The following is a 17223-nucleotide window of genomic DNA, read 5'->3' as shown; positions in this document are numbered from 1 at the left end:
GAGCACTACGCGACTTAACTTCTGAGGTCATCAGTCGCCTAGAACTTAGAACTACTTAAACCTAACTAACCTAAGGACATCACACACATCCATGACCGAGGCAGGATTCGAACCTGCGACCGTAGCGGTCACGCGGTTAAAGACTGAAGCGTCTTTAACCGCACGGCCACACTGGCCGGCGAGTTTCGCTATTTGGGGAGCAAAATAACTGATGATGGTCGAAGTAGAGAGGATATAAAATGTAGACTGGCAATGGGAAGGAAAGCATTTCTGAAGAAGAGAAATTTGTTAACATCGAGTATAGATTTAAATTTCAGGAAGTCGTTTCTGAAAGTGTTTGTATGGATTGTAGCCATGTATGGAAGTGAAACATGGACGATAAATATTTTGGACAAGAAGAGAATAGAATCTTTTTAAATGTGGTGCTACAGAAGAATGCTGAACTTTAGACGGGTAGATCACATAACTAATGAGGAAGTGTTGAATAGGATTGGGGAGAAGAGAAGTTTGTGGCACAACTTGACTAGAGGAAGGGATCGGTTGGTAGGACATGTTCTGAGGCATCAAGGGATCAGCAGTTTAGTATTGGAGGGCAGCGTGGAGGGTAAAAATCGTAGAGGGAGACCAAGAGACGAATACACTAAGCAGATTCAGAAGGATGTAGGTTGCAGTAGGTACTGGGAGATGAAGAAGCTTGCACAGGATAGAGTAGCATGGAGAGCAGCATCAAACCAGTCTCAGGACTGAAGACCACAACAACAATATATATATATCAATTCATGACATCCATCTTTACAAATTTCCTTCTTCTGGCGGACACACGTCCATGTCGTCCGCTTATAGCAACCTCTCAAAACTCTGGCATATCTCCACATCCACCACTGCTGGCGGCTCACCTCCAACTGCACAACGCTACGCGCGGTTCACATCCAACTGCCCAACACTACAATAGCGAATATTCCAACAATGCCAACCAGCCACAGACTGCACACAGTACAGTCAGTGATTTTCATACAGAGCGCTACGTGGCGTTACAAACATAAAAACCTAAACAGCCTACTTACATTGATTACCATTTGCACTTCGTTCACGGACTTTCAGCATTTCCATACGTTCTCTGACGGCACGTATTTTTCGATTGCTACAGGCCTTCCACTTGCAAACAGGGTAAACGTGTTAAGTGGATAAAAAGGGATTCACATGGCATAAAAATCAAAGAAAAGTGAAACATTGTGAACAAATAAGCTGAACAACAGCTTCGAGAATACATAGGAAACAGGAGACGGGAAGTATCACCCAAGAAGAAATACAATTAAAGATGGCGGCTCCGTCGTGTTTCATGACCAAGAAAAATAGCGGAGGTACCAGCAACAGCGTCGTCTCCGATATCTTTACAATCGGAGTGGCGTTATGCATTAAAAGTGTAACAACTATTAAACGTTATTTGACCCTTTGCTTGTTCTCCTCGCATACTCATCTTGGTATCTCATAGTACAATGTTTGCCTAAATAAAACGGCCTTTTCAATTCTGGCGTTTAATTTTTTTGGAGAAAATAAAACCTAGTACCCTCATTTCACAACGATATTTTGCCGTTTCCACATCGTCACTCTTTAAATCTGGTGCTTTTAAAACCGCATCCTCTAGATGGAATAATTTTTCTGGATGTTCTTTTCCTAACTCGGAAGTCTAATACATTGTAACAAAGTCGCGAAGCTTTCGGTGAGTTAGTGTCTCCTTATTTTCATCAAAGTGTTGTACAAATTGCTGCCTAATGTCACGTTTATGTGCATGGTCAATGGAACGCTTATTATGCGTACGTTGCTTCTTCTCTCCGGACTCGCACTCAGGGGTGCGGTGATTCAGATTCCTGTCCACCTATATAGACTTAAGTTTTATTTGGTTACCTTAAATCGCTTAAGGCAAATTCCTTGGTGGTTTCGACGTAAAACACACAGCCAATTTCATGCCCTATCCTTCTCCAGTCCGAGCTTGTGCTCCTTTTCTCGACCCGGTAGTCGATGGGACGTTAAGCACTAATCTTCTTTCCTTCCTTCCATTCTTATTTTCCTCTGGAGTAGATACTTCAATCCCGTTCCTCTCAGTATCGAGTTCCTTCTTCCATAATTTGCACTCTTCCGACATTTCTTTAACATTTTCTACACTACTGGCCATTAAAATCGATACACCAAGAAGACATGCAGATGATAAAAGGGTATTCATTGGACAAATATATTATACTAAAACTGACATGTGATTACATTTTCACGCAATTTGGGTGCATACATCCTGAGGAATCAGTACCCAGAACAACCACGACTGGCCGTAATAGCGGTCTTGATACGGCTGGGTATTGAGTCAAACAGAGCTTGGATGGCGTGTACAGATACAGCTGCCCATGCAGCTTCAACACGATACCACAGTTCATCAAGAGTAGTGACTGGCGTATTGTGACGAGCCAGTTGCTCGGCCACCATTGACCAGACGTTTTCAATTGGTGAGAGATCTGGAGAATGTGCTGGCCAGGGCAGCAGTCGAACATTTTCTGTATCCAGAAAGGCCCGTACAGGACCTACAACTTGCGGTCGTGCATTATCCAGCTGAAATGCAGGTTTCGCAGGAATCGAATGAAGGGTAGAGTCACGGGTCGTAACACATCTGAAGTGTTACGTCTACTGTTCAAAGTGCCGTCAATGCGAACAAGAGGTGACCGAGACGTGTAACCAATGGCACCCCTTACCATCACGCCCGTTTATACGCAAGTATGACGATGACAAATGCACGCTTCCAATGTGCGTTCACCGCGATGTCGCCAAACACGGATGCGACCATCGTGATGCTGTACACAGAACCTGGATTCATCCGAAAAAATGACGTTTTGCCATTCATGCACCCAGGTTCGTCGTTGAGTACACAATCGCAAGCGCTCCTGTCTGTGATGCAGCGTCAAGGGTAACCGCAGCCATGGTCTCCGAGCTCATAGTCCATGCTGCTGCAAATGTCGTCGGAACTGTTCGTGCAGATGGTTGTTGTCTTGCAAACGTCCCCATCTGTTGACTCAGGGATCGAGACGCGGCTGCACGATCCGTTACAGCCATGCGGATAAGATGCCTGTCATATCGACTGCTGGTGATACGAGGCCGTCGGGATCCAGCACGGCATTCCGTATTACCCTCCTGACCCCACTGATTCAATATTCTGCAGTCATTGGATCTCGAACAACGCGACCAGCAATATCGCCATACGATAAACCGCAATCGCGATAGGCTACAATCCGACCTTTATCAAAGTCGGAAACGTGATGGTACGCATTTCTCCTCCTTACACGAGGCATCACAACAACGTTTCACCAGGCAACGCCGGTCAGGTGCTGTTTGTGTATGAGAAATCGGTTCGAAAGTTTCCTCATGTCAGCACGTTGTAGGTGTCGCCACCGGCGCCAACCTTGTGTGAATGCTCTGAAAAGCTAATCATTTGCATATCACAGCATCTTCTTCCTGTCGCTTAAATTTCGCGTCTGTAGCACGTCATTTTCGTGGTGTAGGAATTTTAATGACCAGTAGTGTAACTGTTTCGAAAACGAAAAGTAACCGAACCAGCTGTTTTAAAGAATATTAAAGCTATTGCAGGTAGTCTGGACTTTTGATTTTACAAACAGTTAGAAAATGGTAAAGAAATGTCAGAGGTGTGCAAATAATGGATGGAGGATCTCGACACTGAGGGGAGTGGGAGATGCAACAGAGAAGTCACATCGAACTAGACGTTATTTGAGAATGACAGTATAGCCAAAGCCGCTGCCGTAAAGAATGTAAACGTTATTGCAGCTGGTCTGGACCTTTTATTTTCATACATGACATGTACTACGCTGCGGGACCTATCAAACGCAAAATATTTCCTAAGCACATTGTGTGCCCTTTGTAAGGTTCTTACTAAATTGCTAGTCAGGTCGTTGCATTGAGAGCAGTCTCTATTTATGCCATGATTACTGGCCTCTCTAACTAGGTGGGAAGATAATAATCATCAAAAGCAGTTGCGGAAGTCTTCCACAAATTAATGCAACCATTCGCCTTTTCGTTTGTTATTCAGTCTTTATTTTCCATTACCAGTTTCAAATCGCCTAGCGATTCATCATCAGACAGTACATATTCATTGCATGTTCTCAGCATTGTGAGGGTAGTGTAGCTGTGGGAAAACGCATAAACGAAACGTGTAAGCACTGAACGTGGCGAGAATTATTCACATTATGTGTCGAATGTTCCATGCGGATTTTCGCGGATGATGCTATAGTATACAGCAGCGTTCGAAAATTGCAGAGAAATGCAGGAAGATCTGCAGCGGATAGGCACTTGGTGCAACTGACCCTTAACATAGACAAATGTAATGTATTGCGGATACATAGAAAGAAGGATCCTTTATTGTATGATTATATGATAGCGAAACAAACACTGGTAGCAGTTACTTCTGTAAAATATCTGGGAGTATGCGTACGGAACGATTTGAAGTGGAATGATCATATAAAATTAATTGTTGGTTGAGATTCATTGGGAGAGTCCTTAGAAAATGTAGTCCATCAACAAAGGAGGTGGCTTACAAAACACTCGTTCGACCTATACTTGAGTATTGCTCATCAGTGTGGGATCCGTACCAGGTCGAGTTGACAGAGGAGATAGAGAAGATCCAAAGAAGAGCGGCGCGTTTCGTCACAGGGTTATTTGGTAAGCGTGATAGTGTTGCGGAGATGTTTAGCAAACTCAAGTGGCGGACTGTGCAAGAGAGGCGCTCTGCATCGCGGTGTAGCTTGCTGTCCAGGTTTCGAGAGGGTGCTTTTCTGGATGAGGTATCGATTATATTGCTTCCCCCTACTTATACCTCCCGAGGAGATCACGAATGTAAAATTGGAGAGATTCGAGCGCGCACGGAGGCTTTCCGTCAGTCGTTCTTCCCGCGAACCATACGCGAGTGGATCAGGAAAGGGAGGTAATGCCCTCCGCCACACACCGTTGGGTGGCTTGCGGAGTATGAATTTAGATGTAGAAATTACTTGCAATTCTTACAGTTAGTGGTATCCGGTGCTTTGTTCGTAGCACACACATTGTTTTGGAAAACATGGATAAAAGTTACAGCTGCTGAAGATGGATGTATGAGATTCTACTTTTTCTACCCTCTGATTTTAAATGTAGATGGATTTCCATGCCAAAACACAGTACGAGCAGCTCTTGTTAGTTTTATTATTCAATTTAAAGTTCATAAATATCGTAAGTGTTGGAATTTAGTCTCAGCCCTGAGATAGCCTCTGGCTGTAGCAAGTTCCTTGCGAAGGGGGAGGGGGGGACGCATCAGTCGCTCTAGTCATAGCAAATTCCTTGTGAAGAGGGGAGGGGGCTGCATCAGTCGCTCTGGCCACAGCAAGTCCCTTGCAAAGGGGCAGGTGGGGCTGCATCAGTTGTTCTGGGCACAGCAAGATTCTTGCGATAGGGGGGGGGGGGGGGAGATGCATGAGTTGCTCCAGCCATAGTAAGCTCCTTGCAAAGAGGGAGGAGGGGCTGCATCAGTCGCTCTGGCCATAGAAAGTTCCCTGTGAAGGGGGAGGAGAGGCTACATCAGTAGCTCTGGCTGTAGCAAGTTCCTTATTAAGGGGATAGGGAGGTGCATTTGTCGTTCTGGTAGTAGCAAGTTCCTTGCAAAGAGGGAGGAGGAGGGGCTGCGGCAGTCATTCTGGCCATAGCAAGTTCCTTACGAAGGGATATGTGGGCGCATCAATCGCTCTGGTCATACCAAGTTCCTTACGAAGGGGGAGGAGGGACCACATCAGTCACTAGGGCTGTAGCAAGTTTCTTGCGAAGGGAGAGGGACCTCGCCCCACTGAGCTGCGGGGCCAGCATTTGGCAGGACACCTCTACACGTTTTCTATATGAGTGGCCTACAATCGAACGGGAAAGAGAAACCTTTCAACTGTGCTTTGTCAAGACGCCAGACGGCTGTTAAGCATCTCTCTGTCCACTGACAATGGGAGTGTTCTGTAGATTAGATTAGTTTTTCGTTCCATAGATCCGTGCCGAGGAGATCCTCGTGGATGCGGAACACGTCAATATATATAAGCTGAAATAACAATACAAATAGTATGAATATATACAATACATCATTTATTTCTATTAAAAAATTCGTCAGTGGATTAGAAGGAGTTGGCCACTAGTAAGTCTTTCAGGCTCCTTTTAAACTGATCTGTATTTGTAACTAAATTTTTTATGTTTGCTGGCAAATTATTGAAGATGAGTGTTCTTGAGTAGTGGACCCCTTTTTGAACTAAAGTAAGCGGTGGTGGTGGTTGTTGGGGTGTTTAAGGGGGACTAAACAGCGAAGGTCATCAGTCCCCCACGAAAGTAAGTGCTTTTAAGTCCTTGTGCAGATCATTTTTGTTCCTGGTATTGTATGTATGAACTGAGCTGTTTGTTGTAAAAAGAGATATATTATTTAGGACAAATTTTGTTAAGGAGTAAATATACTGAGAGGCAGCGGTGTCGCGCCCAGCGCTAGCAGAGGGATTGGTAAAACAAATAATTTTTCCTCTTACAAGCACTCAGGCACATATCGACTCAAATAATGGAAGGATAGACTCGCTTTGTAGATCTGACGCAAGATATTTTTAAGAAAAGACCAAATTCTTCCGTCAAGTGGACGCCAGACTTTGCGTGACACGAACAAGCGCTGTCACCCTCAGTCTCTGTCTCCCTCTCTCTGGTCTTACATGGTAATCTTCCATCCGAGTTCTATGAGTGGAGGTCAGGATTTCTGCTTCTCTCTATCCTGCTGGACAGACACGAAAAATTAACATGGTGGGATGATAAGCTACAAATCCTCAATCTTCCAACTGACGCAGCAACTATTCTTGCTACGCCATTGGCCAGCGAACGAACATGCCCATTTTTTTAGGTAGACCCAAAGTGGAATTCGGGTAGTATGTGGCAGGGAAAATTCGGTTTTTAGTTTCGGAAGAAGAAGGAAGTCAACATTAGGGGTAAATTACCGCCGGCCCGAGACTGATGTGAAGCAGCCTTCTGATTACCACAGCTGGACAGCAGAATTCGGATCCCGATAGGCGGCAGCGCTGAATTCATAGGTGACGCGGACTGGTAGATGGTAAGCACGGGGCTAGAGACTGCAGTTTAGGTTCGATTTCGCTTTGCTCACTCTAATACGTGAACCTTTCATTAGATAAATTTCCATAATCCCAGCAAATTTCTGGTTCTTAGTTCATAAATGGATTTCAGATTTGTTTCATGAGACGTGATGCTTTTCCTGCATGAAATGCTTATGCAGACTTATCATAAATGATTTTGACTTCTCATAAGTGCTTTTAACTTCTCATAAATGATTTTGACTTCCCTTTGAACGGATACAGATCCTTACACCTCCTGTAAACATGATCCGCCTCAGCCGCTTGTCTCTCCCATCCTCTCCCACCCCCATCCACTGCCACGCCTGTATTCCCATGTTCCACTTGCTCTCCATCTCTCCACTCTCCATACCCTCACCCAAGGTGGATTCCACCAACTCCCCCTCCCTGATGATGCCCTCATCCCCTCCATCTACCCCTCCTACCAACTTTGGTCCTCCCCTGTGTTTTTTCCTAAGGGCACCCTCTCTCCCTTCTCTCCCTCCTCTCTTCCTCCCTCCCTCCTCCACCGGGCTTCCCCTACCCCTCTACCTTCTTTCCTTCCCCTCCCATCTCCTCTGCCACTGGCATCTACACTCTCCCGTCTCCCTCCTCCCCCACATTTTCCCCTTTTTGGAAGGTCCCCAGACTCGTACACGTACAGTGAACATTCGCGCGACGGAGATCGTCGCCAGTGTTTTGTGTGTGCCATCGTGTTAATGATTCAGTGTTTCGTCATTTGTGCTCCTTCGTTCACGTGTGCCATTTCTGTCGTCTCTGTTAGTGTCCGAGTGCTGAGCGTTTTTAGTTGGACGCTGCACCTGTGAACGACTTCATGTATTTTAAATTTGTGTGTCTACTGTTGTCTATCCACCGTGTTGTTTCGTTTTTCGATGTCTCCACTTGTATTGAATGTATTGTCTGCGGCCGAAGAGCGGCGTAGTTTTGCCGCTGCCGGCCTACCTTGAATGAGGTTTCAAAATGATAATAAAGAAAAAAAAAAAAGACTTCCTTTTAAGGCTTGGCTAACCATCTGGTAGTCATAATACGACAATCTTTGCAGTTGTTTTTGATATTAATTTCTTGAAAACAGCCATAAGTCGCAGTTTGTATTTTTTATTTGCGGGGAAATTCGGTCTTCTTTAGAAAATATCTTGCATCGGATCTACAAAGAGAGTCTCTCCTTCCATTATTTGAGTCGATACGTAGCTGAGTGACTATATAGTGCGACTTATGGCTGCCTTCAAGAACTTAGTTTTAACAGTCGCTCGCCCTGCAGGCAATGCCTACTCTTGTTAGGTTTCTGATGTTATCTGATTATACGAGCTTACAGCCCCGACAATCGGAGAGGAACACATTTACGTTTCCTTTGCATCTCCCCCTTTCCCATGCTCTGCACACCTGACAGTTGTACAACTAATAGTAGTAATCCTTTAATGATCCATCATTTGACGCATTGTTGTGCACAGGTCAATGTTAATTAAATTGTTTTGATAGTGTACATCCCGAAAAAAATATTAAATGATTACTTGTCATGTGGATTAAGTATTCCCTTTCAATACTTATTACATTTCCTTTCACAATCAATTAGTACAGCACACAGGCGCCAATATTTTCGATTTTGGTGATATTAGAATGTCGAGTCTTCCCTCCACAACTCAGAATCTACGCACATATACAGAGGAGCCTCCTGATGCCTTCCACCCCTTATACCTTCTCCAGTGGCACTGTCGCTTTTTGCAACTTCTCAGAGTCAGTGAATTTAATGACTTTAAATGTAAACTGAGGCGTTTGTCGGCGAAGGCGTTTTTTGTGATGTGAGGTACCTGCGAGCAGTACTTTGAACCTGACCGTGAGTCTACCCAATTACATGACCGAGCTGGTTCCTTCTATAGCTGGGACGACAGCTTTCATTGACGAATAATACGTAGTACTTTGTTTTAAATAGTGCGTGGAGGCTCCCTGAGATAAAGTTATCCGGAAGAAGAAATGTGGAATTGCTAGAGGAGAAAAAGCTCTGAGCGCTCTTGTCGCCAATCGTCGAAGGGACAGAAACGGAAAGGCGCTGAAAAGAAAGAATATGAATTTTCAAATGTTTTCTTTCAATTAAAACAGAAATACTTGCCGCTGGATTCTATGGCAAAGAAATATGACGAAAGTGAGTGAAAAAAAGTCACTTTAATTTTCCGTTATTCACCCCTTGCATAAACCAAAAACTGTGTTAGACTGAGCGTCTCATAATCGACAAGTTTAAAATAATTCCATTGCTTTTCGCTCCTAACATTTCTCAATTTGGATTGAATCTATTCACTTAATGTTATGAAATCTACTGATTCACACATTCAATGGATGAACAAAATGAAGCGATTACAGACCTAAAATATTGCAGGGTCGGTCAGCTGTTGCATCTTAAGTATGAATATTTCTGTGAACGATGCATTATAACACTGTACTGCGGCTAATTGGATTCTAGGAAACTCATCCTAAACGAAATTTTACAATACCTTGACAGATGCCGAAGATGGGCCCCTAATTAGTCTTCCAGTGCAGATCACAATGGTTCAAAATGCTGTTGTAAGTTTACATATGTGACGATGATATCTTCTAGGTAGTTAACACATGGCTGCACTGTTACTGATCTCAATATCGTTGAAACAACACCTGTGCACTAGCTACCATCAAAGGTAATTTTTGGTAACGATGAAGAACGAATAGAACGTTTTTTGCTACCAAGTTTGGGATTAGTCTTCTAGAGGCATTTGTGAGTATACAACTGATAGACTTATTTTTGAGAAAAATTCTCCACTAGCGAGCATGGGCAGCGGCTCTTCGGGGTGAGCAATCACATAAGCATGATGGTAACTTGTTCATTAACTGTAAACTTAAAATCGTCACTGACGCTTCTTAAGCCTTACTACAAGGGTTGTGAACTGGTTCTAACACAAAAACTCTACGTGGTGACTTGTGAACTCCCCCAACAAAATTTCGGAGGTACTCCAGGGATATTTTCTTAGTATTTTGATACAATGGCTTCGTGGTCTCCATAGGTTCGTACAGAGTAATAATTTAATTATGAATTATTCGGTTTGTTACCACAATTACTTTTGTTTCTGTGAAAATACCTCCAGAATCATGAAATAGTCTGTAACATGCAGCCACTAAAACGTACAAAACAAAACGCAGAATAATGCAATAACCCTCTGGCTCAACAGATACATTTGTCATAGTGTGTTTAATCTGTTCTGTCAGTGCACAGTATGGTACGTGACAAATGCAGAACTGTTCCCTTGCAGATATTGTCCAAAATGCCGTTAGTCGTGATCATGGCACAGTTGCCCCGAGACAAAACCGAGTAGCACAGGATGAAAGCTTGGTAGCGAAGAGTTAAGTGAGAGTTGTTGTTGTCAAGAGCAAGTACCAGGAGTAAATGGAACAAACTTGTTTCCAAATAAGACACACAGTGTATACCGCTGATGTTTGCACTTCAATCCACCGCCGACAGCTGGTGCGTTATGCCCAAATGTTGTCGGTGAAGTTCAGCTTTATCATGTATAGCGCCTTGCTGTTTTACGCTTAATTAATTGGTATTTAGTGTTTCAGTATGCTAAACAGTGAGGTCAGCAGCATCCTTGCATGGAACAAAGACGACGAAGATGAAATTTAATTAAAAGATAATGAATTTTAAAGCCGAGATATATCAACAAACAAGATTGAAAATACAGCACTGACGTCTAGAGATCTTTCAAAGACCATCCTTAAAATGCAAATAAAACATAGCAGAATAACTAGGCAAAATAAAGTAAAAAATAGCAATACAGACACATTTCAGAGTAGCCAGATTATGCGGCTGGGTGACTCAGAGTGACCAAGTCACTCTCCGACATACCAAAATCTCACGTCCAGAATTTCGAAAAGGACCCTGGTAGCACATAAAACCCTAAAACACGAACGACACTCGCCTCATTGTCATTAAGAACAGAGGGCGGGTGATGTGGGAGATACAGTTCTGCCCTCAGATCGTCACACTCAACCAAAAATCTGCTGTATCTATACCTGTGTTCCGATTTACGCGTTGAACTTCGGTGTCCACTGTCTGCTTCAGGGGGAATGGTATGGTCTGTGGCTGCAAGAAACCATTCACTACCAAGTAGTAAAAATTTTATTTGCTGTGGATTCTGTTATCTGGCCAAATCCTGGAACGAATGCGAAATCGAACTCGAGGCATAGCGCGTCCAAAGAGTGAAAAGGAAAAAACGAGTGTGATACTAGATCTGCAGAATCTGTGATTAGAAATTATATTCCGCGAAGTTAGCTAACCCGAAGATGTTTTTCACTCTAAGCAATATATTACTGGGATATCAAGCTACTGCTACCCCTGTTCGCAGACTACGTCCGTTGAGAGTGTTTCTCTTAGTGAAATGTGATTGTTTGCGAATCCGACTAACTTCTGAGAAGACCGCCACAACGCTGATGAACCAAAATAATAGTTTAAAATGTTATTTAGTGAAGGTGACGCGCCGATGTTTATCTGAAAGTGAAAGTCGAGCACGACGATGGTGATATTTATCGTTATCCTTAGCTGCGTGCGGTGTGCGGTGTGGCCCCGGCTGTTAGGACTTGCAGTTGCTTATGTCCATGCTTTCTGAGTATGTAATAGGCGGCCATGAGCAGTAACGACTCCGGTGTCACATTAAGGCGCGATGCGCCTGCCGTCTGCACTTTACACACGATGCTCGGCGGTGAACGTCTCATGTGTCTGGAAAATATTCACCCGAAGGAATAAAACGTCGCTGTTGCGGAGCTCTTGCGAAGGCTGAGAATCACTCTGACGAGGACACCGTCATAGACGAGGCCGTATGCCGTGTTTATACAGAGGAGCCTGAATAAACAGCTTTGCTGCTTGCGGAATCTTGAACGACCTTGCTGTTTCTAAAACTTCTTTAATAGTGAGATTCGGGAATTGTAATTCCTCGCTAGGGATGTATCGTTCTAACTTATAACGTATCAAAACATCTCGAGTGAGCGAATCTACATATCACAAGTGAATATGTGTTACCAAGGTCATAAACATTGACCGTCCAAGTGGCGTATGGTTATTGGGTTGCTTTTCATGTGCATGTAATTTCAGACGGGGTGATACTACATAACTCTTTCGACTACAGTATGACTAGTAAAATACGTAATTTGTCAAATTTACACAGTCACTGAATCTCTAACAACGACAACTTGAACAAAAACATTTTCTGGCTTAGACCATTGCATAACAAAGGTCGTTGAACCTTCAAGTCTTCTATTTTTACGTCTGCGAGGCATCGGCGTAGACAACGAAGAAATTCCTTTCCAAACTTGCAGCCTCGTTGACTTCTACATCTACATCTACATCCATACTCCGTAAGCCACCTGACGGTGTGTGGTGGAGGGTACTTTGAGTACCTCTATCGGTTCTTCCTTCTATTCCAGTCTCGTATTGTTCGTGGAAAGAAGGATTGTCGGTATGCCTCTGTGTGGGCTCTAATCTCTCTGATTTTATCCTCATGGTCTCTTCGTGAGATGTACTTAGGAGGGAGCTATATACTGCTTGACTCCTCGTTGTAGGTATGTTCTCGAAACTTCAACAAAAGCCCGTAGCGAGCAACTGAGCGTCTCTCCTGCAGAGTCTTCCACTGGAGTTCATCTATCATCTCCGTAACGCTTTCGCGATTACTAAATGATCCGCTGCTCTCCGTTGGATCTTCTCTACCTCTTCTATCAACACTATCTGGTACGGATCCCACACTGGTGAGCAATATTCAAGCAGTGGGCGAACAAGTGTACTGTAACTTACTTCCTTTGTTTTCGGATTGCATTTCCATAGGATCCTTCTAATGAATCTAAGTCTGGCATCTGCTTTACCGACGATCAACTTTATATGATCATTACATTTTAAATCCCTCCTAATGCCTACTCCCAGATAATTTATGTAATTAAATGCTTCCAGTTGCTGCCCTGCTATGTTGTAGCTAAATGATAAAGGATGTTTCTTTCTATGTATTCGCAGCACATTAGAGTTGTCTACATTGAGATTCAATTGGCATTCCCTGCACCATGCGTCAATTCGTTACAGATCCTCCTGCATTTCAGTACAATTTTCCATTGTTACAACCCCTCTATATACTACAGCATCATCCGCAAAAAGCCTCAGTGAACTTCCGATGTTATCCACAAGGTCATTTATGTATATTGTGAATAGCAACGGTCCTACGACACTCCCCCGCGGCACACCTGAAATCACTGTTACTTCGGAAGACTTCTCTCCATTGAGAATGACATGCTGCGTTCTGTTATCTAGGAACTCTTCAATCCAATCACACAATTGGTCTGATAGTCCCTATGCTCTTACTTTGTTCATTTAACGACTGTGGGGAACTGTATCGAACGCCTTGCGGAAGTCAAGAAACACGGCATCTACCTGGGAACCCATGTCTATGGCCCTCTGACTTGCGTGCCGGTTTGGTTGTTGGGTCGCCAGAAGGTTCCGCTGCCTCTGCAATTGCGGTGGCTGTCCCAATTGTTGGTGGAGTAACTCCTTTTGTTGTTACTGGAGTTGCATTTATCGCTTGTGTTGTTCTGCCATCAGTTATGACTGTTGCTGATATTGTTTTTGACGTTGCTGCGTTTGATGTTTTTCTATTCTAGCATCAACTGAAGCTATTGCTGACACTGTTGTTGCAGTTACTCGATCGCAATAATCTCGAAATTCCGTAACCTTACGAACTCTGGTTATCTCGTCCCCATTTTTAAAGCCGAGAAGCTAGTCTGTTTATTGACACACATATGAAGTATTACATAGATTAATACAGTAAAATCGCCCTTTTTTTCCTTTGGCCTGCAGACACTCGAAGGCAAAATACGGGGGTCTCCGAAAAGTAATCCACGAAGGACATCTACAGGGTGCGGCGGTTAAATCCGGACAAATTTCAATTTGAATTTCCCGCCATATCGTAGTTCCGCCGGAGGTCGTGATTGCCGTTCCTGAAAGCCATAGGCATCTACTAAACAGTCAGATCCTCAAAATGGCCGTGATGTTAACAGACACGTGCGGAGTACAACCGAAGAGCCGCGATTATCGAAAGCCTTCTCGCTGGGCGAGTACTGAAATAGTTCGATTCTTCGGGTACCAGAGATCAACTGTTTACGACATTACACTCATTCCGTCTTCAAGCCACGAGTGGCCTACCGGGACCATCTGACCGCCGTGTCATCCTCAGAGGAGGATGCGGATAGGAGGGGCGTGGGGTCAGCACACCGTTCTCCTGGTCGTTATGATGGTATTCTTGACCGAAGCCGCTACTATTCGGTCGAGTAGCTTCTCAATTGGCATCACGAGGCTGTGTGCACCCCAAAAAATGGCAACAGCGCATGGCGGCCTGGATGGTCACCCATCCAAGTGCCGACCACGCCCGACAGCGCTTAATTTCTGTGATCTCTGGAACCGGTGTATCCACTGCGGCGAGGCCGGTTGCCTTACGACATTGTGGCCAAGTATAATACTTCGGAGAAGTCAAGGGAAGGTTCCGCTAACTCGGCGAAGAAACCTCATTCAAGGAAAGACGTGTCCAACTGCGGCAGTCATCCAAAAGGCTCAGGCACTGATTTTAGAGGACCCGGGGCAATCGCTGAGGAAGCTGGTGTCAGTATTGAATGTCAGCGACCGAACAATGCGTCGGATAGCAGAATAGGACCTCATACGAGACATTTAGTCCAAAACTGGCTCTCTGATAACGTTGACATGTTCTGGTCAAAGGAGTTCTGGCCTCCGAATAGCCCGGATTTGAACCCCCTCGACACTATGTTTGGAGAGTAGTAGAAAGAGCTTCCAATAAGACGAGGCATTCTAAGTCGCATCTCTACGCACCGCTATCGAAGCAGTATTCCCGAATATGGACAGCGCTGTATTAAAGAGAGCGTGCGATCGCTTCAGGACAAGATTGGAGGCAGTCACTGAGGCTAAACGGGGTTACATCGAGTAATGTTACTCTTGGAAGATAACAATACTTATATCTAAAAAAATTTCATTTTCATTTGTGTTTTTCCGGGTTTAAGCGCCGCACCCTGTACACCGTCGACCATATAATCAGCAAACTAAGTCCAATAGACCCCGGCACGAATTCGCCCGGCAGACTTGTGTCAAGGTCCGGTGAACTGGACAGTCTGTGGATGGTTTTAAGGCGGTTTTCCACCTGCCTCGGCGTATGCGGGCTGGTTCCCCTTATTCCGCCTCTATTACACTATGTCGGTGATTGCTGCGCAAACAAGTTCTCCACTTTCGCGAACACCACCATTACTCTACCACGCAAATATAGGGGTTACACTCGTCTGGTGTGAGACGTTCCCTGGGGGGTCCACCGGGGCCCGAACCGCACAATAACGCTGGGTTCGGTGTGGGGCGGCGGAGGGGTGAAGTGGACTGCGGTAGTCGTCGTGGGGTTGTGGACCACTGCGGCTGCGGCGGGTATGGAGCCTCTGTGTCGTTTCTAGGTCCCCGGTTAACATACAATACAATACAAGTCCAATAGACACCCAAAATTAAGGCGTAGGTCCGAAGAGAGAATCGATACATGATGTCTCATACCACTGAATGATGATCATTCAGGATAGATCAAGACACGAGTAGCAAGTCACTGTTTCGAGACTGTGCTGGTGTGGCCTCGATACCATGTGGCGGTGAAGAAGAGATGAATGTCGGAGGGAGAAGCTTAATACAGCGTTGTTCAGAAATGTGGAATCAATTTAATTTATTTGCATTTCGCGACGTATAAATAGGATACGAACGGTCTACATACCGAAGAGGAAAGTTCAAAGTTTTGTTTTCTTAACCGCTAGCTGGTGAACAGTTGCTAGAGCAGTGATAGTTGCTTGAACGGCCGTTAGGGTATGTATGTATGTATTAAACCAGGGACCTGGAAGCGATGGAGAGCCTTCGTCCCGCCATAGTCCTCAGTGGTTCACAACTCCACAACAGGTTACAGCAGTCTACAGACCCCACCGTGGCCCCACACCGAATCCAGGCTTATTGTGCGGTTCGGCCCCCAGTGAGCACCCCCCCCCCCCCCTCCCGGGAACGTCTCATACCAGACGAGTGAAACCCCAAATGTAATTATGGTGTACGAGTACGTGGAAACGATGTTTGCACAGCAGTTGCCAACACAGTGTAAATGAGGCGGAATATGGAGAACCAGCCCGCAGTCACTGAGGCAGATGGAAAACAACCTTAAAAACCATCCACAGGCTGGCCAGTATACAGGACATCGACACCGATCCGTCGGGCGGATTCGAGCCAGGGACCATCGCGCCTTCCCGCTCGGGAAGCAGCGCGTTAGACCGCGCGGCTAGCCGGGTGGGCTGCCGCTTGGGTAGTCACACCAATAGGCAGATGTGAGTAAGATGGCTACAATGCAACAGAAGGGTTTCTGCGTCTCCATCTTGGTGAGAAAGTGGATAGACACAATGTTCGCATATGGGGTCTGCAAAGTCCCTGTGCAACATTGCAGCATGAGAGAGACCTGGAGAACCTAAACCTGTTCTGTACCTTTCTTTTTTGCAGAAAGCGTTGTAACTGGAATAACGTACCTGGACGTGCTGAAAGAATGACTGTTTCCTCAACTTACCGAAGATTAACAGGACTTCATTCTCCAACAGGCTGAATCTCAGTACCATCAGCATCATCATATCCAAGGATTTTTAAACCCATCTTTTCTTGGCGATGAGTGGGTCACATGAGAAATCACGACCTGGTTCTACACTTCTGGCCTCTGATATCTCCTGATCTAACACCCTGTGACGTTTTCTTGTCGGGCTATGTTAAGCAGGCTGTTCACATCCCATCTATACCAACAACTCCGGCCGACTCGCTCTCGCTGAACCGTGTCGCTCCTACACTGAACTCCATAACACAAGACATGCTTCTTCGTGTGTGGGACAAGTTTGGCTACCGCTTAGATGTTTGTTGTGCAGCAATGGGGGGATACATCGAATATTTATAACATGTGTTTAAAGAAAAGTTTGAAACGCCCTCCTTTCATTGGTATGTACA

Source organism: Schistocerca americana, chromosome X, assembly GCF_021461395.2.
Source record: "Schistocerca americana isolate TAMUIC-IGC-003095 chromosome X, iqSchAmer2.1, whole genome shotgun sequence".
Lineage (NCBI taxonomy): Eukaryota > Metazoa > Arthropoda > Insecta > Orthoptera > Acrididae > Schistocerca > Schistocerca americana.
The sequence above is the reverse complement of the archived record's forward strand: the minus strand, read 5'-3'. Positions refer to the sequence as shown.